This window comes from Dermochelys coriacea, chromosome 9 (genome assembly GCF_009764565.3).
Source record: "Dermochelys coriacea isolate rDerCor1 chromosome 9, rDerCor1.pri.v4, whole genome shotgun sequence".
NCBI lineage: Eukaryota > Metazoa > Chordata > Testudines > Dermochelyidae > Dermochelys > Dermochelys coriacea.
The window spans coordinates 14222491-14246701 of NC_050076.1; the positions used below are offsets into that span (position 1 = coordinate 14222491).

The 24211-nt window shown below is 41.3% G+C and overlaps 1 protein-coding gene across 1 annotated transcript in view; it reads right to left on the bottom strand.

Moving 5' to 3' along the window:
* The window catches only part of NAALADL2 (N-acetylated alpha-linked acidic dipeptidase like 2), a 901987-nt gene that overhangs the window by 685631 nt on the left and 192145 nt on the right, over nt 1–24211 (bottom strand). Inside the window, exon 3 of the mRNA XM_043492184.1 lies at nt 2070–2161. The gene's annotated coding sequence lies outside the window, so the exon portion shown is untranslated. The remainder of the gene's footprint in view (nt 1–2069; nt 2162–24211) is intronic.

Below are 24211 nucleotides of genomic sequence, written 5' to 3' on the forward strand. Positions count from 1 at the left end.
AGGGGTAGTCATGTTAGTTTGGATCTGTAAAAGCGGCAAAGAGTCCTGTGGCACCTTATAGACTAACAGACGTATTGGAGCATAAGCTTTTGTGGGTGAATACCCTCTTCGTCGGATGCATGTAGTGGAAATTTCCAAAGGCAGGTATAAATATGCAAGCAAGAATCAGGCTAGGGATAACGAGGTTAGTTCAATCAGGGAGAATGAGGCCCTCTTCTAGCAGTTGAGGTGTGAACACCAAGGGAGGAGAAACCGCTTTTGTAGTTGGCTAGCCAGTCACAGTCTTTGTTTAATCCTGAGCTGATGGTGTCAAATTTGCAAATGAACTGAAGCTCAGCAGTTTCTCTTTGAAGTCTGGTCCTGAAGTTTTTTTGCTGCAGGATGGCTACCTTTAAAATCTGCTATTGTGTGTCCAGCAAGGTTGAAGTGTTCTCCTACAGGTTTTTGTACATTGCCATTCCTAATATCAGATATTTTGAATTTTTGGGATGTTCTAAATTCAAACTGTCATCCGGATCACAGTTCTGAGGCACAATCCAATATCTGTTACTAATAGGGAATGAATGGCACCCACAGTAAATCTGAGAATTAGGGAGAACAGCCCACATATTAATATTCAGCTGTTTAAAGTTTGGGGAAAGGTTAACAAAATTTAACTTGGAAATTAGAACTGGATTCTTGCCTCCCATAATCTTCAGTTCCCATGCATGCCATGCTACTGAGATCCAAAGGCTTTACAAATTGAAGAATATTCATTTTGCATGATTTGAAAGAGAGAGACACACACAGCAAATTAAATTATGCTTAAGGTCAGCACTCAGTATATGTAACATTGAGTTACCTATAGAGTATAGCTAAGAAAGAAAGAGCTTGCAAAGTTATTAAGTGATACATTTTCATGATGATTTCCCTTGTGCACTGACACTTTGCCATAAAACATATAGCTAATTAAGCAATAATTATGAGGATTGGGGCAGAATACAAAAATGCTGACTCAACTCAGTGTTTTAGGGCTAGTGTACTAGATGTGAGAAATGAGAGTGAATAATGGCAGCAAAAATGAACTATAAAATGTACAACATGATAGAGCCTGCATTCCCTGAAGATATTTAATTGTTATCCGTATTTTTAACACTTTGCTCTTTTTTTGCACCATAAAAACAAACATAAGGCTTACTTTGTTTTAAACATACTTAAAAGATAAAGCAGTTTGGGGTGATTGTGTTTTTGTTTGTTTCATTTTTAAGAACATAGCAACACTGTTTCAGTGTTGTAAGTAGGACACAGAAAGTAATTCTTCCATTCTACTGAGCTCTGATAAGGCCTCAACTGGAGTATTGTGTCCAGTTCTGGACACCTCACTTTGGGAAAGAGGTGGACAAATAGGAGAAGTCCAGCAGAGGGCAAAATAAATGATTAAGAGTATAGAAAACGACTTACAAGGAAAAATTGAAAACATTGGGTTTCTTGAGTCTGAAGAAGAGAAGACTGAGAGGGGACGTGATAATCTTCAAGTACGTTAAAAGGTCATTATAAAGAGGAGGGTGATCATTTTTTTTCCTTAACCACTGAAGACAGGTCAAGAAGTAATAGGCTTAAATTGCAGCAAAGGAGATTTAGATTAGACATTAGGAAAAACTTCCTTACTGTGAGGGTAGTTAAGCACTGAAAGAAATTCCCTAGGGAGGTTGTGGAATTCCTGTCACTAGAGGTTTTTAAGAACAGGCTAGACAAACATCTGTCAGGGATGATCTAGACAATGCTTAGTCCTGCCTCATTGTAAGGGGGGGATGGACTAGATGACCTATCAAGGTCCCTTCCAGTCCTACATTTCAATTATTCTATATTTCAGAAGCTTGGGAAAATTGCAATTGCAACATGGTTTTAAATTATTTATCATCTGCTGCCTTAATAATGCAAATGTCTCATTCAATTCCAGTGATCTGTCTTTCATATATATTTTTTTCCTTAGCACAATGGCAAAACTCTCTCCACAAAGTGAAAATAAATAGTTACCATAAAACAAAAAGTTAGAAGCGACACCCAGCATAACAAGTTGTTTCACATACCTTAAAGCCAAGACAGCAAGGGTCACTGTTTGCAGACACCTTTTCATGAAGGCATATTTCTAGTCTTGAGTGCAGATCTCTAGATTAATCGGCTGCAAAAGAAAGAAATCATTCCATTACATTTCATAAGGAAATCCAAGAAATTGGAGATGGTTTAGGTAACAGCCCTAGAATGATGAAAGAATTAGAAAACCTGCCTTATAGTGATGATAACATGCTCGATGTATTTAGCTTAACAAAGAGAAGGTTATGAGGTGACTTGATAACAGTCTATTAATAACTATATGGAGAACAAATATTTGATGATGGGCTCTTATATCTATCAGAGAAAAGGTATTACAAGATTTAATGGCTGGAAGTTGAAGCAAGACAGGTTCAGACTGGAAACAAGGCATGCATTCACCACTCTAACACTTTACCAAGGGTTGCGGTGGATTCTCCAATATGGCAATTTTTAAATCAAGCTTGGCTTTTTATTTATTTATTTTAATATCTGCTCTAGGAATTATTTTGGAGAAGTTCTATGGCCTGTGTTATACAGGAGGTCAGACTAGCAGATCACCAATGTCCATTCTGGCCTTGGAATCCATTAATCTAGTTACCATTATACAATACTATTTTGGACCATAAACAAAAGATGCTGTTTCCTTGATATCCAAAACCTCACACAAGATATTTTTATCAAGGCTTTGTTACTACTTTTCAAATGGTTTGCATTTAAACAAATGAAGAGGTTTCACTGTACCTGAAGAATTTAGAGCTAATTTTTATTAAAAGAAGAAAACAAACAAAAACCTTCTATCGAGCATGATCTAATAAATAGGACCCTGGGTTAAGAGGCAAAGAGGTAGGTTCCACTCCTAGCTCTGTTATTAACCTGCTAAAAGAAAGCCGGGCAATCTCTCGGTGCCTTGTTTTCCGCATCAGTGAAATAAAAATACTACTACTTATCTTCCTTTGTAATGTAGTCTGAGATCTATGGATTCAAAGCGCTATATCAGCATTATTATTAAGCTTATGCACTGTATATAGTCTTGGTGCTTTCAAAGAGTCAAACCCAGACTAATAGTTTGATCTGCACAGCACAGATGTGCAGCATTATATTTCTAAGCATTATGACTAAGACAGAAAGCACAGGGATTGCAATCTTGCATTAATGACTGTGCTGCTGTGTGACTACCAAATTACTCTGGTCTAGTAGGAAGAACAAGGCCGGAGGGGAATTTTGAGGATGAGGTGGATTGCATTCATGTCCATGCCAATTCACTGCCATGCATTGCATTTTCTTACACTACAAACTTCCAGGTTGGGGAGAAGGTACACTGGGCACTGGAGATTTCCTATCACTCCAGGCAGAGGATCATGCCTGGCACTTAATCTCACATGGTTAATAGCATTCCCTTTCATTTGTGCTGGACCACAACAACTTTGCACTCCCCTGCTGCATATCACATAGGGACTTGTAGGATCAAGACCTCCCTGCTCACCAAAAAACAAACAACCCACATTTTGTTCACGAAAATCTAATGTAGAACCCATTTTCCTCTACAAGCAGGATTAGACTTGTTTAATACATGAGAGAGGAAACCAAAACTGTATGGACATCCAGATGTTCTCACATAAGACCAAACTGTCTACATTTATTTCATAGACCATTTATCAGGGTATAAAATATTACAATCCCTTTTGATGGATTAGTTCTTTATTATTAAGTGTTGTTTTGCTAAAAAGAGCATTTCTTATATAATCTAGCACGCCAGCATTACAACTCTCACTCCAATTCCACAGACAGCTCTGAGTACTAAACATTTATTCTCTAATATTTCACACATTCAAATTTAAAATTAATTATAAATGCAATCTGTCATCTGTATCTCAAAAATTCTCCCCCACGTTCCAGTTCTCTGGAACGTGGGATTCCATACTCCTCCACTGGTCAACCTTGTCACAATCAGTGTATTGAAATAAAAAACAATACCCACCCTCTGTGTGAAATACAAGAGCATTTATTTATTTGTTTCTCACAAACATCACACACAAAAGCAAGATGTCTCACTCAGTAATGAGAAGGCAAGTTGGTGCAAACTTAAACAGAGCTGCTATTTGTCCTGCAGGATCTTGGTACTGATGTGCTAACTGTAAACTAATACGAAGATATTACAGATAATAAATACTACAGATACTCTGCTGCTACACAATCACTGGCAGTGTAATATGCATTAAATTATAAAGAAGGATCAATAGTAACTGAGAGATGCTTATTGTAATCCACTGAAAACACAGTAGCATGTCGGTAATGAAAAGGCTGTAATAGAAAGAAGGGCAGTATCGCCTCCTTCCGAGGTCTGCCATTGAAGTTCACATTGGGAATCCATAAAACCATCAGAAATGCTCAATTTTAATGGCAAAAGCTTCAAACATCACCAAGCAAAAGAAATAAATAATGCAATAAAACTGTATGACTGCAATGTGGGCCCATGAAAACTGTACAATTTGTACAATTGTATTGACAGAACATAATGACTATGTTTAGCATTCACGCTAGAATCAAATACTCTGCCCACTGGAAAAAAAAAAGTAGAATAGAAAAGGACGAAGCTCTCTAGATATGCTAGGACTGTATTCAAAAAGTCAAACGGAAACCTGGTTTTAAATAAAAGAACCAAAGCTGTAAGGTTCATAGGAGCACCAAGTGCCAAGTTTAGCAGCCCCACGGGCACCTCATTGTGAGGTAGGGCATTTTACAGCTGGGGGACTGAGGCACAGAGAAATTAAGTGACTTAACCAAACCACACAGGAAGTCTGGAGTGGAACATGAAATTGAACTCAGGGATCTAGAGTCCCAGCCCAGCCCCCTAGCCAGTAGTCCATCCTTTCCCCTCAGCTAGTGCATCATTTGCTTTGCACAGAAAAAGCCAAAGATGAAGTAGTCAAATGCAGCAGCAGAAAGCCAAGCAGCCCATCAGTCACAGTGCATCTTCACTACAAGGGACTCAGCCTGGCAAGCCAGACAATAAAACAAAACACTGATGCCTTCAAAGAAGAGAAAGAAAACAGCATTAGCTCCATAGTTAAGCCATATTTTGCCCTTCGAAGTACAGACGGAAAGATAATTAAGGTGACAATTTCAGAGTAGCAGCCGTGTTAGTCTGTATTTGCAAAAAGAAAAGGAGTACTTGTGGCACCTTAGAGACTAACAAATTTATTAGAGCATAAGCTTTCGTGAGCTACACACAAAAGCAAGATGTCTCACTCAGTAATGAGAAGGCAAGTTGGTGCAAACTTAAACAGAGCTGCTATTTGTCCTGCAGGACCTTGGTATTGATGTGCTAACTGTAAATAATCCGATGAAGTGAGCTGTAGCTCACGAAAGCTTATGCTCTAATAAATTTGTTAGTCTCTAAGGTGCCACAAGTATTCCTTTTCTTAAGGTGACAATGAATATCAAAGCAGCAGAAGTTTAAAACGATGAAGCAAATGATATTTCATTTGGGGAAAAAATAATTCCTTGACAGCCACAAACACATATTGTACTTTTTTTTCTTAAAAAATAAGAGACTTTGAAATGATAATGTCTGTAATAGTGCATATTACACCCATTACTTATTGGGCCTGATACCAAAACAGCCCTTTCCCTGGGCCATCAATAGGTATGTTTGCTCAGATAAAAGCTTCACTTTAGCAAAGCAGTTTATCTGTCTTACAGTTTTATTGCTTAAAAGATGAATTATAAGATTAAATCCACCTTATTGCTAAGACCTAGAGAGAGCCACATTACAAATATCTCTTAAGAGGTTAGGGGTTTGGACATTAATAGTCAATATTAGAAATCTGAGACAGGCATTCACAGTAATGGAGCTTACATACACACATCAAAGGAGAACAGCCACTAAGTTATGGTGCTAGTCAGTTATGATACATATTTTTGTAAGAAAACCAATACTAACCAACTATTAAATAGGAGTATGTTCTAAATCAAGGGTTCTCAAACTTCTTTGTATCACGACCATCTTCTGACAACAAAAATTACTACATGACCCTGAGAGGGAGGACTGAAGCCTGAACCCACCCAAGTCCCGCCATTGGGGCGGTGGGGGAGGGGTGCAAAACCAAAGCCCAAGGGCTTTAGCCCCAGGTGGGGGGCCTGTAACCTGAGCTCCAACACTCAGGGCCAGGTGTGAGGTTCGGGCTTCAGCTTTTGGCCCTGGGCGGTCCGGCTCAGGCTTCGGTCTTGGGACCCAGCAAGTCTAACGCCAGCCCTGGTGATGCCATTAAAACAGGGTTACAACTCACTTTGGGGTCCTGACCCATAGTTTGAGAACCGCTGTTTTAAATAATTTTCCTGAATACAGCCACTCAGTAGAAATAGAAAACAATTAGGTCCAAACAGCCTATGACAAAGAAATCAAAATAAATTAAACGCCCATTCTGCAAAGCTTAACCATGTGTGCAACTTTGCTTGTGTAAATAATCTTGCTTAGGTCAATAGAAATACTCGTATAAGTAAATATATACATATGCTTAAGTGCCTGAAAGATCAGAGAGCTAAGATTTACATTGGAACTAAAAGAATTAACAGGATGGAAGATTAATTGTAAAGTTCACCATTTCTTTGACTGCAAATAGGGTAAGGTTCTATTCTCACTTTAGTTGTGCCGTGGACCCATTTTTACTTGGGTAAGTCACTTGATCTGTTTCAGTTTCTCCATTTTAAAAATGGGGACAGCTCTATGTAACCTCAGAAGTCCCTCATACATATTTAGTTAATCTTATGGAAAGTTTAAGGGATCCTTAATGAAAGATGCTAATCTGTTATTAATATAAAACTAAATCTCCTCACAGATTGAGAAGGTAGTTTGAGGCTGCGTGGTCTAGTGGATAGGGCACTGGGCTGAGACAAGTTCTCCTCTGTGCTTCTGTTTTCCCTCCTTTCTCTATCTTGTCCATTCATGCTATAGTAGAGCTGATTCAACTTTAAATTCCTAAAGTTTTCCTGATGACAAACACAACTTTGTCAAAAACAAAATGTCTCACAGGAAAATGTCCTTTCTGACAAAAACCCTTAGTTTTGCTGCAGAAAATTTTGAAAACAAGACTATTCAGTTCCCAACCTCAACCTGGAAACCCAATTTACAAGGAAACGCTAAGGTTTTTCATTCAAAATATTGACAGAGAAAAATAAATCTGCTTTCCAACTGACTCTAGACAGTAAGCTTTTTGGGGCAGGGATTCTCTCTTACTATGTGTTGGAACAATGTCTAATACCATGAGGCCTCAGTTTTGGTTGGGACCTGTACAAAGCTACTGTAGTACAAATAATAAAATAATTTTGTACTTGGGAAAACGTCAGACAGGAGAGTTTTAAACAGCGGAAATGTGATTCAACAATATTCTCTGGTTTCAGAGTAGCAGCCGTGTTAGTCTGTATTCGCAAAAAGAAAAGGAGTACTTGTGGCACCTTAGAGACTAACAAATTTATTAGAGCATAAGCTTTCGTGAGCTACAGCTCACTTGAGAAACAGAACGCCACTAGCCATCACCTTCAGCCCCCAACTAAAACCCCTCCAACGCATCATCAAGGATCTACAACCTATCCTGAAGGACGAGCCATCGCTCTCAGATCTTGGGAGACAGACCAGTCCTTGCTTACAGACAGCCCCCCAATCTGAAGCAAATACTCACCAGCAACCACACACCACACAACAGAACCACTAACCCAGGAACCTATCCTTGCAACAAAGCCCGTTGCCAACTCTGTCCACATATCTATTCAGGGGATACCATCATAGGGCCTAATCACATCAGCCACACTATCAGAGGCTCGTTCACCTGTGCATCTACCAATGTGATATATGCCATCATGTGCCAGCAATGCCCCTCTGCCATGTACATTGGCCAAACTGGACAGTCTCTACGTAAAAGAATGAATGGACACAAATCAGACGTCAAGAATTATAACATTCAAAAACCAGTTGGAGAACACTTCAATCTCTCTGGTCACTCGATCACAGACCTAAGAGTGGCTATACTTCAACAAAAAAGCTTCAAAAACAGACTCCAACGAGAGACTGCTGAATTGGAATTAATTTGCAAACTGGATACAATTAACTTAGGCTTGAATAGAGACTGGGAATGGATGAGTCATTACACAAAGTAAAACTATTTCCCCATGGTATTTCTCCCTCCCACCCCACCCCCCACTGTTCCTCTGATATTCTTGTTAACTGCTGGAATTAGCCTACCTGCTTGTCACCATGAAAGGTTTTCCTCCTTCCCCCCCCTGCTGTTGGTGATGGCTTATCTTAAGTGATCACTCTCCTTACAGTGTGTATGATAAACCCATTGTTTCATGTTCTCTGTGTGTGTGTATATAAATCTCTCCTCTGTTTTTTCCACCAAATGCATCCGATGAAGTGAGCTGTAGCTCACGAAAGCTTATGCTCTAATAAATTTGTTAGTCTCTAAGGTGCCACAAGTACTCCTTTTCTTTTTGCGAATACAGACTAACACGGCTGCTACTCTGAAACTTATAAATGGTTATAACTCAGCCAACAACTAGTCTCATATTTTAGGCCACGTCTACACTACGAAGTTCAGTTGACATAAGGTACGTCGGCATACAGCCACCAAATCTGTATATTGCTGAGACACATGTGTAACCCACACACCTCCTGGGTGTGGTGTTCAGTCCCATCTCGTGGCACCGAGACCACTTAGAGAGAGAGAGAGATTAATGAGTTTGCTTTAAGCCTTAACTAACAGCCAGTTGGCTTTTAGCTCATGCAGTACAGGCTCATGCACTAAGATCCAGAAATCTGAGGTTCGATTCCGACTGCAGATGGCCAAGGTCTGTCGGTGGCATTACACATGCACACTTGGCTGCTTGTGTCAGTGTAACATCAATGTAAAAGCATGGTGTACCACAAGTAGTTGTGTCCTCTGCCCTGCACTGTCTTTTGGGACATTTTTACAGTACTTTGCGGGATAGTAGCAAGTCATCCTTGGATTTTTAGAAGTTAAGGGTCAAATCCCCACTATGCCACCTTCTGCATCACATAATACTTTACAGATCCCATAATTGGTGTGCAATTTTTCAAACTTCCACAGTCCAGCGCTGCACTTTTCAGTGTCCTCCATCTCTCTGACAGAAGCATGGAGCCTGAAGAGCTGAGGACAATTCTCTTGTGTGTTGCTAATACAGGATGTGTGATTCTCCAGTATTTGCACAGTTTAAAGGAGTACTGCTACAATCAGGACTAGGATGCGGACAATGTGGAGCACGCTAACTGCACGCTGACAGACATAGTGAAAAACAATGCCAGGTTGCTGCTGGCATTCATGGACCAGCACTGCACTATGCAAGAAACTAGCACAGACTGGTGGGATTGCATCATAATGCAGCTTTGGGACAACAAGCAAGGATAGCAGAACTTTCAGATGTGCAATGCCACACTTCTTGGGCTATGAGCTGAGCTTATCCTGGCCTCCTCCATAGTGGGAAAAGGACCAGGAGGAGCAGTAGGAAGTGTATGAGAACATAATGGGTTTGCTCGGGTAGCAAACTCAAATTTTGCAGGCCCATACAACACCTTTTCTGAGGTGATGTTGAAGATCTAACAACTTTCTCTTCACATGTGTCAAAGGGGAAAAGCGTTGTCAAGTTTTTCAAAAACAAACAAGTACCAGCAACCATTTTTCAACATCTTTTAGTACAGCAGTTAATTTAATCCACAATGAGTAAGCTTTCATAGAATCATAGAATCATAGAATATCAGGGTTGGAAGGGACCCCAGAAGGTAATCTAGTCCAACCCCCTGCTCAAAGCAGGACCAAGTCCCAGTTAAATCATCCTAGCCAGGGCTTTGTCAAGCCTGACCTTAAAAACCTCTAAGGAAGGAGATTCTACCACCTCCCTAGGTAACGCATTCCAGTGTTTCACCACCCTCTTAGTGAAAAAGTTTTTCCTAATATCCAATCTAAACCTCCCCCATTGCAACTTGAGACCATTACTCCTCGTTCTGTCATCTGCTACCATTGAGAACAGTCTAGAGCCATCCTCTTTGAAACCCCCTTTCAGGTAGTTGAAAGCAGCTATCAAATCCCCCCTCATTCTTCTCTTCTGCAGACTAAACAATCCCAGCTCCCTCAGCCTCTCCTCATAAGTCATGTGCTCTAGACCCCTAATCATTTTTGTTGCCCTTCGCTGTACTCTTTCCAATTTATCCACATCCTTCTTGTAGTGTGGGGCCCAAAACTGGACACAGTACTCCAGATGAGGCCTCACCAGTGTCGAATAGAGGGGAACGATCACGTCCCTCGATCTGCTCGCTATGCCCCTACTTATACATCCCAAAATGCCATTGGCCTTCTTGGCAACAAGGGCACACTGCTGACTCATATCCAGCTTCTCGTCCACTGTCACCCCTAGGTCCTTTTCCGCAGAACTGCTGCCGAGCCATTCGGTCCCTAGTCTGTAGCGGTGCATTGGATTCTTCCATCCTAAGTGCAGGACCCTGCACTTATCCTTATTGAACCTCATTAGATTTCTTTTGGCCCAATCTTCCAATTTGTCTAGGTCCTTCTGTATCCTATCCCTCCCCTCCAGCGTATCTACCACTCCTCCCAGTTTAGTATCATCCGCAAATTTGCTGAGAGTGCAATCCACACCATCCTCCAGATCATTTATGAAGATATTGAACAAAACGGGCCCCAGGACCGACCCCTGGGGCACTCCACTTGACACCGGCTGCCAACTAGACATGGAGCCATTGATCACTACCCGTTGAGCCCGACAATCTAGCCAGCTTTCTACCCACCTTATAGTGCATTCATCCAGCCCATACTTCCTTAACTTGCTGACAAGAATGCTGTGGGAGACCGTGTCAAAAGCTTTGCTAAAGTCAAGAAACAATACATCCACTGCTTTCCCTTCATCCACAGAACCAGTAATCTCATCATAAAAGGCGATTAGATTAGTCAGGCATGACCTTCCCTTGGTGAATCCATGCTGACTGTTCCTGATCACTTTCCTCTCCTCTAAGTGCTTCAGGATTGATTCTTTGAGGACCTGCTCCATGATTTTTCCAGGGACTGAGGTGAGGCTGACCGGCCTGTAGTTCCCAGGATCCTCCTTCTTCCCTTTTTTAAAGATGGGCACTACATTAGCCTTTTTCCAGTCATCCGGGACTTCCCCCGTTCGCCACGAGTTTTCAAAGATAATGGCCAAGGGCTCTGCAATCACAGCCGCCAATTCCCTCAGCACTCTTGGATGCAATTCGTCCGGCCCCATGGACTTGTGCACGTCCAGCTTTTCTAAATAGTCCCTAACCACCTCTATCTCTACAGAGGGCTGGCCATCTCTTCCCCATTTTGTGATGCCCAGCACAGCAGTCTGGGAGCTGACCTTGTTAGTGAAAACAGAGGCAAAAAAAGCATTGAGTACATTAGCTTTTTCCACATCCTCTGTCACTAGCTTGCCTCCCTCATTCAGTAAGGGGCCCACACTTTCCTTGGCTTTCTTCTTGTTGCCAACATACCTGAAGAAACCCTTCTTGTTACTCTTGACATCTCTTGCTAGCTGCAGCTCCAGGTGCGATTTGGCCCTCCTGATATCTTTCCTACATGCCCGAGCAATATTTTTATACTCTTCCCTGGTCATATGTCCAACCTTCCACTTCTTGTAAGCTTCTTTTTTATGTTTAAGATCCGCTAAGATTTCACCATTAAGCCAAGCTGGTCGCCTGCCATATTTACTATTCTTTCGACTCATCGGGATGGTTTGTCCCTGTAACCTCAACAGGGATTCCTTGAAATACAGCCAGCTCTCCTGGACTCCCTTCCCTTTCATGTTAGTCCCCCAGGGGATCCTGGCCATCTGTTCCCTGAGGGAGTCAAAGTCTGCTTTCCTGAAGTCCAGGGTCCGTATCCTGCTGCTTACCTTTCTTCCCTGCGTCAGGATCCTGAACTCAACCAACTCATGGTCACTGCCTCCCAGATTCCCATCCACTTTTGCTTCCCCCACTAATTCTACCCGGTTTGTGAGCAGCAGGTCAAGAAAAGCGCTCCCCTAGTTGGCTCCCCTAGCACTTGCACCAGGAAATTGTCCCCTACGCTTTCCAAAAACTTCCTGGATTGTCTATGCACCGCTGTATTGCTCTCCCAGCAGATATCAGGAAAATTAAAGTCACCCATGAGAATCAGGGCATGCGATCTAGTAGCTTCCGTGAGTTGCCGGAAGAAAGCCTCATCCACCTCATCCCCCTGGTCCGGTGGTCTATAGCAGACTCCCACCATGACATCACTCTTGTTGCACACACTTCTAAACTTAATCCAGAGACACTCAGGTTTTTCCACAGTTTCGTACCGGAGCTCTGAGCAGTCATACTGCTCCCTTACATACAGTGCTACTCCCCACCTTTTCTGCCCTGCCTGTCCTTCCTGAACAGTTTATAACCATCCATGACTGTACTCCAGTCATGTGAGTTATCCCACCAAGTCTCTGTTATTCCAATCACGTCATAATTCCTTGACATCACCAGGACCTCCAGTTCTCCCTGCTTGTTTCCAAGGCTTTGTGCATTTGTATATAAGCACTTGAGATAACCTGTTGATCGCCCCTCATTCCCAGTATGAGGCAGGAGCCCTCCCCTCACAGACATTCCTGCCTGTGCTTCCTCCCGGTATCCCGCTTTCCCACTTACCTCAGGGCTTTGGTCTCCTTCCCCCGGTGAACCTAGTTTAAAGCCCTCCTCACTAGGTTAGCCAGCCTGCTGGCAAAGATGTTCTTCCCTCTCTTCGTAAGATGGAGCCCGTCTCTGCCCAGCACTCCTCCTTCATGGAACACCATCCCATGGTCAAAGAATCCAAAGCCTTCTCTCCGACACCACCTGCGTAGCCATTCGTTGACCTCCACGATTCGACGGTCCCTACCCAGGCCTTTTCCTTCCACGGGGAGGATGGACGAGAACACCACTTGCGCCTCCAACTCCTTTATCCTTCTTCCCAGAGCCACGTAGTCCGCAGTGATCCGCTCAAGGTCATTCTTGGCAGTATCATTGGTGCCCACGTGGAGAAGCAGGAAGGGGTAGCGATCCGAGGGCTTGATGAGTCTCGGCAGTCTCTCCGTCACATCACGAATCTTAGCCCCTGGCAAGCAGCAGACTTCTCGGTTTTCCCGGTCAGGGCGGCAGATAGATGACTCAGTCCCCCAGAGGAGAGAGTCCCCGACCACCACCACCCGCCTTCTCCTCTTGGGAGTGGTGGTCGTGGAACCCCCAACCTCAGGACATCGCATCTCATGCCTCCCAACCAGCGGAGTCTCCTTCTGCTTTCTCCCCCCAGACCTATCATCTGGTCCACTCTCCGCAATGGTACCTGTTTGCTCCTTTGTCATGGTGGAAAGGGTTGTGTTCTCCTTGCACTCCAGTTACATTGGCAGAAATTCTTTTAACTCTTCTGTGTACTACTACACACGTGGAACAAAACTGGTCGGTTTGGGGAATCATCCATTCAGAAACCAGAAATAGACTGAAGACCTCTAACTCCACTGCTGGGAAACTGGAGGCCATGCATCACAATTTAAGATTAAAGGAGAAAGTGGCAGATGAAGAATGGACACAATATTCATCAGTTGAAGAATAAAAAGGAGATACTGATGAATTTCATGATGGCAACAAAGACATAGGTAAAGCACTTAAAGCTGATAAAGAAATAGATGATACTCAAAAGCAACATGCTTGAAAAAGTTGGCCTGCTGCCTACTTAGCATAAGTGCCTTTAAAAATGATTGTTATCTTTTATAGTTGCAATGTGTTTGTTTTATTTCTGTTTAATTTCATTTTTCTTACCTTTGGTAACTGTTCAGTCTCGAACAGCATTCACATTTAAATGCTCACCTAACATTATTATAACTTTAACAATTTTTTTTAAACTTCATTTCATTGTGTTTCATGTTTTTCTGAGTTAAAATAACTTGATTAAGTAAAACTTGGTTTTTGTAATTAGGCATAAGTATCTAAGATTCAGCCTTTTAGAGACCATAAAGTCTTACTCTTTTTTGTTACTGTTCTAATAAATTACTGCTTTAAAATATTTGTGTTTTTTTTTACTTTATTTGACAATATTTGACCAATTATTTTCAGACCAGTCAAATGCCCAACCCTACTCCTCCATGACACAGGCCTTAGAATTTCATGCAAGTACTCCTGAAATGTGGACCCAGTAATATCTTTGAGATTTGCTCTTGTCCTCCTATTCCACTGAGATCAACAGATCTGGAAAGAGTCCCGCTAAGCTCACACCTTGCCCTTACTCATGTCCTTCAGGAGGCTGCAGTTAAAAACAGTAAGCAAGCCAGTTTGTTGTTTAAACTGGTACAAAGCATAGCCAACTTATCAACACAACACAGACAAATGCTGCTGGAAGAAGCTCCTTATAGGCAATATGGAGATCCCCCTGAACAGCCCAAATACAGTAGAAAATTAGTTGATTCACTCCATGCAAAACAGTGGAGCTGATATGGCAGTGCTAGGAGCCTTTCCCCAAATAAATGGGGCCAGGACTCAGAAACAACCTATTATTGGGCTCTCAGCAGTGGGGATGCGTCCTTAAATCCATGCCGTCTCTCCTCATCCCCTTGGCAATAGTTAGCTGCTCTGCCCTCTCCAAGGCAGTGGTCCTACCATCGTGGAGTCAGCACTGATTGTGCTCTCTAGCCATGTAAAGGTCACTTTTTAAACTCACTGAATTTCACTGTGAAAATCCCAAACATTTAAATACCAAGAATCTCTACTACACACCAAGTGACCAAATAGCTCCCAAAATATGGCAGGCATTGAATGCATTCCAAATTGAAAAAAAAAAATTCACCCTGCCTCTTCAAGCCTGCTTCAAACAAGAATGTATTTGAAAGAAGATACTCCAGTCCTTAATCCTAGCCTGGGGGCTTCAAAAAAAGCTTCCCAAAAAGTATCTGAGTCCTTTAAAACTAAATGTATATACATCTACAGGGGCATATGACCCACATGTGTATGCACCTCCTGTCACTTTACCCAGAGGGAAATAGGTTGAGAGAAGTCATTTGGCACTTGGTCAAAAATTAGTGCATTTGAATGTTTAAAATATTTTAATTAATATTCGAGATAGTTTTGAACTCTAATGCTCCGTGATGCTTAACAAAAACTTTGAAACAGTTCCTTCCTCTGTCCACTCTAAAATGTAGAGGGAGAGAAGGGTAACTAATACACAGTGCGTTAAGTGCCCCTTTATGTATCTATGCATTTTCCATGAACAGATCATGATTTTCTCAAATGTTTCCATTATTCAAAATATAATTATCACGTGAATAATCTTTTATCAGTAGCAAGTAGTCCATCAAGATTTGTAATGAATTCAGTTTTGACTAGACACATAGGTCACATGGTATGTATCTTTCCGCTGACTGGATAAGCATATCTTTTAGGATCAGATTTCCAGCACAAATACTTTCAACTAAATAATATTGGCTAAAAACTAGAGCTGATTAATATTTTGAAACAAAAGATTGTGGTGAAAATTGACTTTTTTCCTAGATTTTTTTTTAAAAAAATTTGCAAATTTGCAATTAAATTTTCAGATTTTTTTAAATTTTATATTGTTAGATCAAAATGGAAATTGAATTTTTCTTTTGTTTTTATAGGAAAGGGCAAAGGAAAAATGGGAGAAAAAAGTGATGGGGAAAGGGAAAAAACAAAAAATGAACAAAAATTAGAAGAAATATTTTCAATAAAATTATTTGTGAAGATTTTTGAATCAATGAAAACTCATTCCTTTTTAAAATCTGTAGAACGAAAACTAATTCAAGTTTTTTGTTGATTCCCCCCCCTTCTTTTCCAACCAGTTCTACTTAAAATTCACTTGTGCCACAATCATGCCTATCATTTAAACTTATTTGCCAGAATTCTGATGGAAAGCAAATAGAAAGGAAGAGCAAATACAACCTAACTGATTTCTGGTTTCAGAGTAGCAGCCGTGTTAGTCTGTATTCACAAAAAGATGAAGTGAGCTGTAGCTCACGAAAGCTTATGCTCTAATAAATTTGTTAGTCTCTAAGGTGCCACAAGTACTCCTTTTCTTTTTTCTAACTGATTTCTGTATATAGTCATGAAAGCTTTTTCAAGTATTCTCCCACCACTAGTTAGACACTACAGTTATCCATGTTTCTCATGGATTTTTACTTGATCCAATATAGATCTAAAATCTTGCTAAACAAGGACTCCCTGTGTTCTTTTTTACTGTACAGCACACAAAAGCAAGACTGCACAAAAACTGATTGATGACAACAGGTATATGGGGGAATGGTTGTATCATGATCAGGAGAACTGGAGTCAGAGGACAATCCATAGGGTTTAATAAAGTTTTACTTGTTCAACTTAACCTGCATTCAGTTTCACACTCTGTAAAATGAAACAGCAGAGGCTTTACCACACTTTTTCCTTAACTAACACACACTACTCCACACAAACACCATGTAACTGGGTGCTGTAGAAATTTGTGGGGTATTTATGAGATGCAAGGAACTAGTAACTCGATGCTGCATAATTTCCTTTTAATGTAGTAGAGAAGTTTATTCTGTATAGAACAATATTAACTGCCCCTTAAAGTCTATGAGCTCACAGAAGAGAATGTGCAGAGGAACTGAGCTGTAGAAGTACTTTTTCTCCCAATTAGCTCTATGTATACTGCACAGTCAGATCAACTGTTTTCTTTTAAAGGAGTCATTTTAAGAAGTGGTTTATAAAGAGCTATTATTTGGAACCACAACATTTAAAATCTGAGTTGTATTTGACTTTTTTATATCCTCATCGGCGATCCCCCAAGGTCGAGGATGATCTCTTTCACAGGTTATATTTTTCACGGATCCTTAGGTGGCTTAGGAGTCTGATCCTTGAGCCACAGGCTTGTTGGCAGACATTGCAGGTGGCATTGGAAGACAGGGTTGCACCGTGATTGCTGTGTAACAGTTGTCTTTCCTTTCTTTTCTGGCGTTTTTCTGCAACCAGGGCAAGGCAATTTTCCTCTAAAGTGGACGTTCCCTCTCTGACAAGTCTTTGCCTGTTATCCCTATCCTGGGCTGCTGTCTCCTAGTGTGTGGTGTCGATGCCACATCTCTTGATGTTTATCTTGTAGGTGTCTTTAAAGCATTTCTTTTAGCAATCCCATTTCCTTTCTCCTTCGGTGAGTTGGGCATACAGCAGTTGTTCTGGTAAGCATACATCAGGCATGTGCACCCAGTGCCCACTCCAGCTCAGCTGGTGCTGGATAGTCCGGGCCCCATCACTGAAGATATGGGCCTCTGTGAGGGCATTGACATTAGTGCGATGACCCTCCCACTTTATGTTAGAGGATCTTCCAAAGAAAGTGCTGGTGCTGGAGTTCCAGATTTTTCAGGTATTTTCTATAGGTCACCCAAGTCTCACAGCCACAGAGGGGAGTTGGTATTACCACTGCTTTATAAACTAAAAGTCTAGTATGTGTTCTGATGTTGTGACTGTTGAACACCCGTCGAGACAGTCTGCCAAAAGCAAGACTGGCACAGCGAATTGTGTGTTGAATCTCAATGTCTATGTCTGCCCTCTGTGAGAAATGGCTGCCAAGATAGGCAAAGTATTCTATATTTTCTAGTTCTTCTTTGTCGATGTAGATCTTCCATGCTGGGTCTGATGATTGACCGGGGACTGGCTGGTGGAGAACATTTGTTTTGCCAATGTTCAGAGTTAGCCCTTGGCTTTTGTAAGCTTCAGAGAAGCAATTAAGGGCTGTTTGTGGATCCTCCTTTGACTGTGCTTTTTTATATATGCAATTTAAAAGGGCCCAGGGCTCCAAAGCAGCAGCTGCAGCCCCAAGCCCTTTAAATTACCATCGGAGCCCCAAACGGTGCAGGCCAGGCAACGCAGATGGGCTGGCTGGGGGAGGCTGACCCATCCAGCCCTGCCCCTTCCGCCGAAGGGGCCGCCCGGCCCCCATACCAGTAAGTGCTCCATGTTACTTTCACCCTTGAATGTATGGCCCTGTTTGCCATCCCATGCACTCCCTGATAATACCCAGCGGAGCAGGCTATATGCACCATCCTAAGTGTACTTCCATCCTGTGCCACTGTATCTTCTACACTTATATGGCTCCTATTACCATAGTATTTGAGCACCTCTCAGTCTTTCATGTATTTATCCTCAACACCTCAGTAAAGTAGGGAATTACTATTATTCCTGTTTTAAGATGGGGAAATGAGGCACAGCGAGGCTTAAGTAACCTGTCCAAGACCACAGAGAGGTCTGGGGCAGAGCAGGCACTTGATTCCAGTTCTCCCAAGCCCTAGGCTAGTGCCCTAACCATTGGACCACCCTCTCAGTGCCGAGGGGAAACTGCCAGATGAGACGGTGAGCTTAAAAGGAGCCCAACAAAATCAGGCATTTAATTCTAATGTTGGCCCAATGCATCTTCAAGATGACCAGAATACAGCCTGTCCTGGAACCCTCTTATCTCAATACAATTCATGCAAGGACCCAGTGCAGTAACTATATTATATTCAGCAAAAACAACGAGGAGTACTTGTGGCACCTTAAAGACTAACAAAATTATTTGGGCATAAGCTTTCATGGGGTAAAGCCCATTTCATCAGATGCATGGAGTGGAAAATACAGTAGAAAGATATATATACATAGTACATGAAAAGATGGAGTTGCCTTACCAAGAGGGGGGTCAGTTCTAACGAGACATTTCAATTAAAGTGGGCTATTATCAACAGAAGAAAAAATCACTTTTGTAGTGGTAATCAGGGTGGTCCATTTCAAACAGTTGACAAGGATGCTCTCCGTGCCTCCGATGAAGTGGGTTTTACCCCACAAAAGCTTATGCCCAAATAAATTTGTAAGTAATAAGGACTCCTCGTTGTTTTTGCTGATTCAGACTAACATAGCTACCACTCTGAAACCTATATTATAGTCAGTGTCTTGCAGATTTGGATCCCATAAGAAGGCTAATGCAGCTCCTCTTTCTGCATTTTCACTGCAGGCAAAAAAATCAGGCCATTGTGATTGCTATTTTTTGTAGGGCAATGTTTTCTTGCAGTGAAGTTGTTGGAGCCACTATAGAAAGATGGCAGCTTCACCATTACAAATCCAAACTTTTAGTGTTTTTTGATTGTGTGTCAAAAAAAAATAATGCCATGAGGTAAATATTGGGCAACAAAGTCTCCAAATAATTATTATAAATGTGTTTAAATCTACTTAAAAATAACCAAGTGCCCAGGGTTTAATAGAGTTGAATGGCATTAACTCCCTCAATCAGCAGGATTTGTCAGGACTAGAGAGGAGACAATTAGTTCAAGAAACAATAATAATAAGCCACTGAGGATACTCTCAAAAGGATGGCTGTTTGACTATCCATAAGTAAAGCAGCTGCTTTGCTTAGCACTATATCTATTCAAAATATTTACTGTGTCAAACTCTGACACCTCTATTTTTTTAAAAACACTACTGGGCCCCATTCTGACTATACAGCAATGTTTTATTGGCATAATTTCATTGAATTCAATGGAGTTACTCCTTCCTGAATTGCAGCAATGAGATCAAATGAGATCAAAAACTGGGAAGTTGGTTATTACAAGCTGGCTGAAAAATGGTAAATTTTACTGGTGAAAAATATGTCCCTTTTTATGATCACAAATTCCAAATATTTTTAAAACTGTTCTTAATTAGACTTTTAAGAGCATTCAAGGTACCTAAGGTCTGATATTGAATTCATGGTGCACCCACAGCTATCTTTTTATTGAGTTTGCCAGGAATATGGATCACTCCTCTGAAATGATTAAAGCAAGCAGGTTTTGGCCCAAAGCGAAATTTCTATTGCCCAACCTCTCATGTAATATGCCTGGTCTCACAGAAGAGCCTGATACTTAAAGAGCTGGGTACTTTGCTGTTAGAGGGAATGTTATGAATGAGAACAAACATGCCGAAAGCACTTTCACCATTTTAAGAATCCAGATGTTTCACAAGAAGTGTCCAGAGGCTGAGAATATGTGAGAATATGTGAGCAGATGACCGATTAAATCCCCTGTCACTTATGATTCACCATTACTGTTTCTCAAATTATTAATTTGTAGTTTTCAGAGGCGTATGTTTCATGGTTGACAGATTGCAGTTTCAAAATGGAGGCATTCAGAATTTCTGAAGGTTTAGGCCTTTTGAGGACTGGTCTGAACATACAGCTTGTTAATAATCAATAGAAATAGAACACAAGCCACAAGAAATTCTTACAGAGGGTTTAATGCCATGAAATGGGCAAAGTTAGAAGCTCCTGAAAGATCATATTATCAAACCAGTTACTGCTTTTCATTTTCGTTTTACTAATCTTAAACGCTTTGTTCCCCTATCCTATACTGATAGGAGATTAGAAAAATTAGTAGATTAAATCTATACTCACTGCAATTTAGAGCAGCAATATCAATTGTTTCCTATGTCCATTGAAGGTAGGATAGAAAGTAATGGGCTTAATATGCAGCTTTAGATTTAGGTTAAATATTAGGAAAAACTTTCTAACTACAAGGGTAGTTAAATTCAGCAATAGGCTTCCAAGGGAGATTGTGGAATCCCCATTACTGGAGGTTTTTAAGAACAGGTTGGACAAACACTTGCAAGGATGGTCTAGGTTTACTTAGTCCTCACCACAGTAGACCAGACTTGATGACCTCTCAAGGCCTTTCCCAGTCCTATATTTCTATGATTCACATGCAAAGTTTCTATAGCAACTTTTTTTAATTCACTCGTTAAGCAAAACACCAATTAGCTTTTTATGATAGACAATTAAAAATCTGCACACTACTTGACATGCTCTCTACTCAGTTTGAATTTAAAGTCTATTCAAAAGGAAAATGCAATGAAAATTCCAATGGTAATAGTTTACTATTGTATTCTTCCCTCTTAACAAGTAGTAAATTATTCTTGACAAATATTGCACACTTATTTTCAATCTAAGTCATTTAGAGACACAGAAGCAACCTATCCTGTTGTTCATTAAACATCAGTGAAGCCTGTAGATTACAGGTTTCAGAAAAGCAATAGAAGTATAATCACCTGACTTATTTCTGCATGACAGGAAATTGAGCCTGGAATTCATGTGAGTGAGGACAGGCAGTGTTGCTGCATGAAAACTGTTTAGGTGCTTTGAGCTCAAGGAACAAATGGCCAAAAAAAGAGTGTGAGGGAGTGGCTTCATTCACTTATGATGATATCTGAAAAGATCTACCTGGCTGAAAGGGCAGCTTGTCTGTACACTGCTTCTGGTAGCAGATATCAAAAGATACTAATTGAAGGAGAGTTATTACTCATGCACACACAGAGAATATCAGGAGATTAATTAAAAAGCCTAATTGTCCTCTCCAATAGGAAGCCCTGCACGAGGGGGAAAAAAAGCCTTTTGGAAACTGAGGTTCACCTCACAGAATTCCCTTCTCATCCTCTCCTCCGCTGCGAGGGTGGGGGATGGTGGTTCAGGACTCACCCTAAGAACAGAGGCACAGCACGAAAATCAGAGTTGAAGAAGCAACCCACGACATCAACATGGGGGTGAAGGGGCTGCTTCTGTGGGGCCTAGTCTAACTCCTCTGAGGAAAACTGATGATGCCAGAGGAGAACTACCATTGTTTGGGGCAGCCTTAAAAGCCACTAGTTCTCAAGAGGAATATGAAGCAGCTGTTCCCTGGTTTCTGGCCTGGGCCCCAAATCCCAGTGAATTTCACATTGCATGGTTTGCCAACTACAGTGAGATTACTGAAAGCAAGGAACTAGTGGGGAGCAAGACAACAGGTACACTCAATCCAGTTCTGCCCATGGAAGTGGAAGGGAGCACTGAACCCAAGCAGATTTACCATTATGAATTTGAATCTAGACTCAAAAACTTGTTGGTCATGTGACTCATTTAGACAGCCAATATAGCAGAGATGATCGCTTCCCATGGAGTTCATTCACTTGCTCTCCATGTTTACCCCTACTTTTTATTTCCCCCTCGGTACTTTGACATCATCCTCTTCATCCACGTCAAAAGGCAGACTATCACACTGTCACGTGCAAGCACAGGATAGTCTGAGTGTCAGGAAGGAGGAGCTGTATCTACATATAGATACTTTAGACAAGGCTTTGTTGGGAGGTTTCACATAATTCCACCAGGGAACAGATCTTCAGAAGCAACCTCTTCTTGTCCTGTTTTGTCCCAGTGACTTCCATCTCTCAAATGCTGGCTCTTACATCTTCAACGTCAATCTCTAGTCATGGCTAGAAGAGAGGTTGGTACCTAAAAGAACAGAGAATGCCAACAAAGCTTAGGGCCTCAGACATTCTCTCATATGTGGGTCTGGCAGTAGGCAATCTAGATAGCCACCTCTGAGGGCTACACTTGGAGAATGAGTAGTTATGTGATCTTTCAACTACATTGCAGCAGAGAAATGGGAGACTTATCCTCCCGTGGAACAGACATCTCACCATTAGCTGTGAGTGGGGAGATTGTCCGCAGGAAGACATCTGCCCAACCACAAAAGAGCCTGAGGTTGCCAGGCACCAGTAGGTAAAGATCTCTTATTCTTCTGGAAACTTTTGTGGTCTGTGCAGTGGGCAAGGGCACCACTGTGTCTGAGGCCAAGTTCACTGGAGGTAAGCAACACAGTTATAGGTATTAAAAATCCTTTTATTTCTGACACTGTGGAAGATGAACTTGAACACACACACCCCCGGTTATACCAGCAATCCCACAAAACTAAAGCAGATCAAGTACAGAGCCTCTCTCTCTCTTTGTTATATGGCCCTATGTCCTGTAAACAGATGTCACAGGCTCAAGATCCAGCAAACAGATCTCACTGGCCAAGGTCCTAGGCAGAGTGTATTTCTGACAGGAACAAAGGGTTTCTCCTGTAGTCTATACACAGGTTTTAAGGCTTTCTTCTCTAATATGCTCCAACTCTCAGCTCCTCCATACATTTTTAAGAAGGGAGAATATAGTTAGTGGCTGCCTTAAAAGTGTCCTAAGTGCACAATTATGCAGGTGAATACTGTGCACCTACAACAGCGGTTCTCCTACAGATCTTTGTTTTGAGTATCAGAGGTGCTCAAGCTAGTGGCGATGGCAATTTTGCTCATACAATTTCATACACAGCATTGGTGGGGATCTTTGCCTCTCTTCTCAGTTTTGCTCTCTGCCCAGTCAGACTGCACTAAGCAGTCATGTTCATTTGGATAGGCAGGTGTTGTGTCATGGTGGGAGTAAAAGAAAAGACAGGATTTCTGGCAGTTTCATCCTTGACAAGAAAACACCTTTACAGTCTAAAATATAAACCCAAGCCAGCTGTCTGGAATCCTTGCATAAACGCATTTCCAAATTAAAACTATCACGTACCATAGAAGTACATTGATTGACAGTGAGAAAGCTTAAATGTTTCTTCTTTTCCACCTCTTCTGTTACCATACTTTAGGACTATGATTATCTGTTCAAAGTATCTTTTACAAACTGCATTAAACTGTATCCATCAAATTGCTTGCAGGCACAAAAAGATAGCCATCTTATATAACACTATAAAAGCTAAAACCAAAACTTTGGCCTTTCTGCAGTTTGCAAGTGAAGCTTGTTCCAAACAGACTAATCTGTGAGAGTGTAAAATTTAGATAGACAGCAAAAATATTCTGTTATTTAAATGGATTGGACAGCTTTGCTGCTTATCAAATTTGTCTACTCTCCCACTGATATGACCTAATGCAGGGCTTAATGTGGGCTAACACAACAGACGGAACCACAACCAGCCAACAATGGATATTCAATATTTTGAAACCAAATTATCCTCTTATGGGATGCTGTCAGATCAAATTTGACCTAACATTTAGGATTTATGGAAACAAACTTTAGAAAACCAAAGACAGAAAGGGCGTCCATGGCCATGGGCTGTTAAAGTTCCAAGAAAGATTGTTTTAAAAACAAACAAAAAACAGCAAACCTTCTCCATAAGGTATGCAACTCAAACGTTGTTAGGCTTTGAGCCTTGTAGGGCCTGAAAATCAGGAGCTAAAACAGACTAGAAACCAAAGTGACACTAATTAGTATTTTTAATATCCAAGGTAAGAGAAATA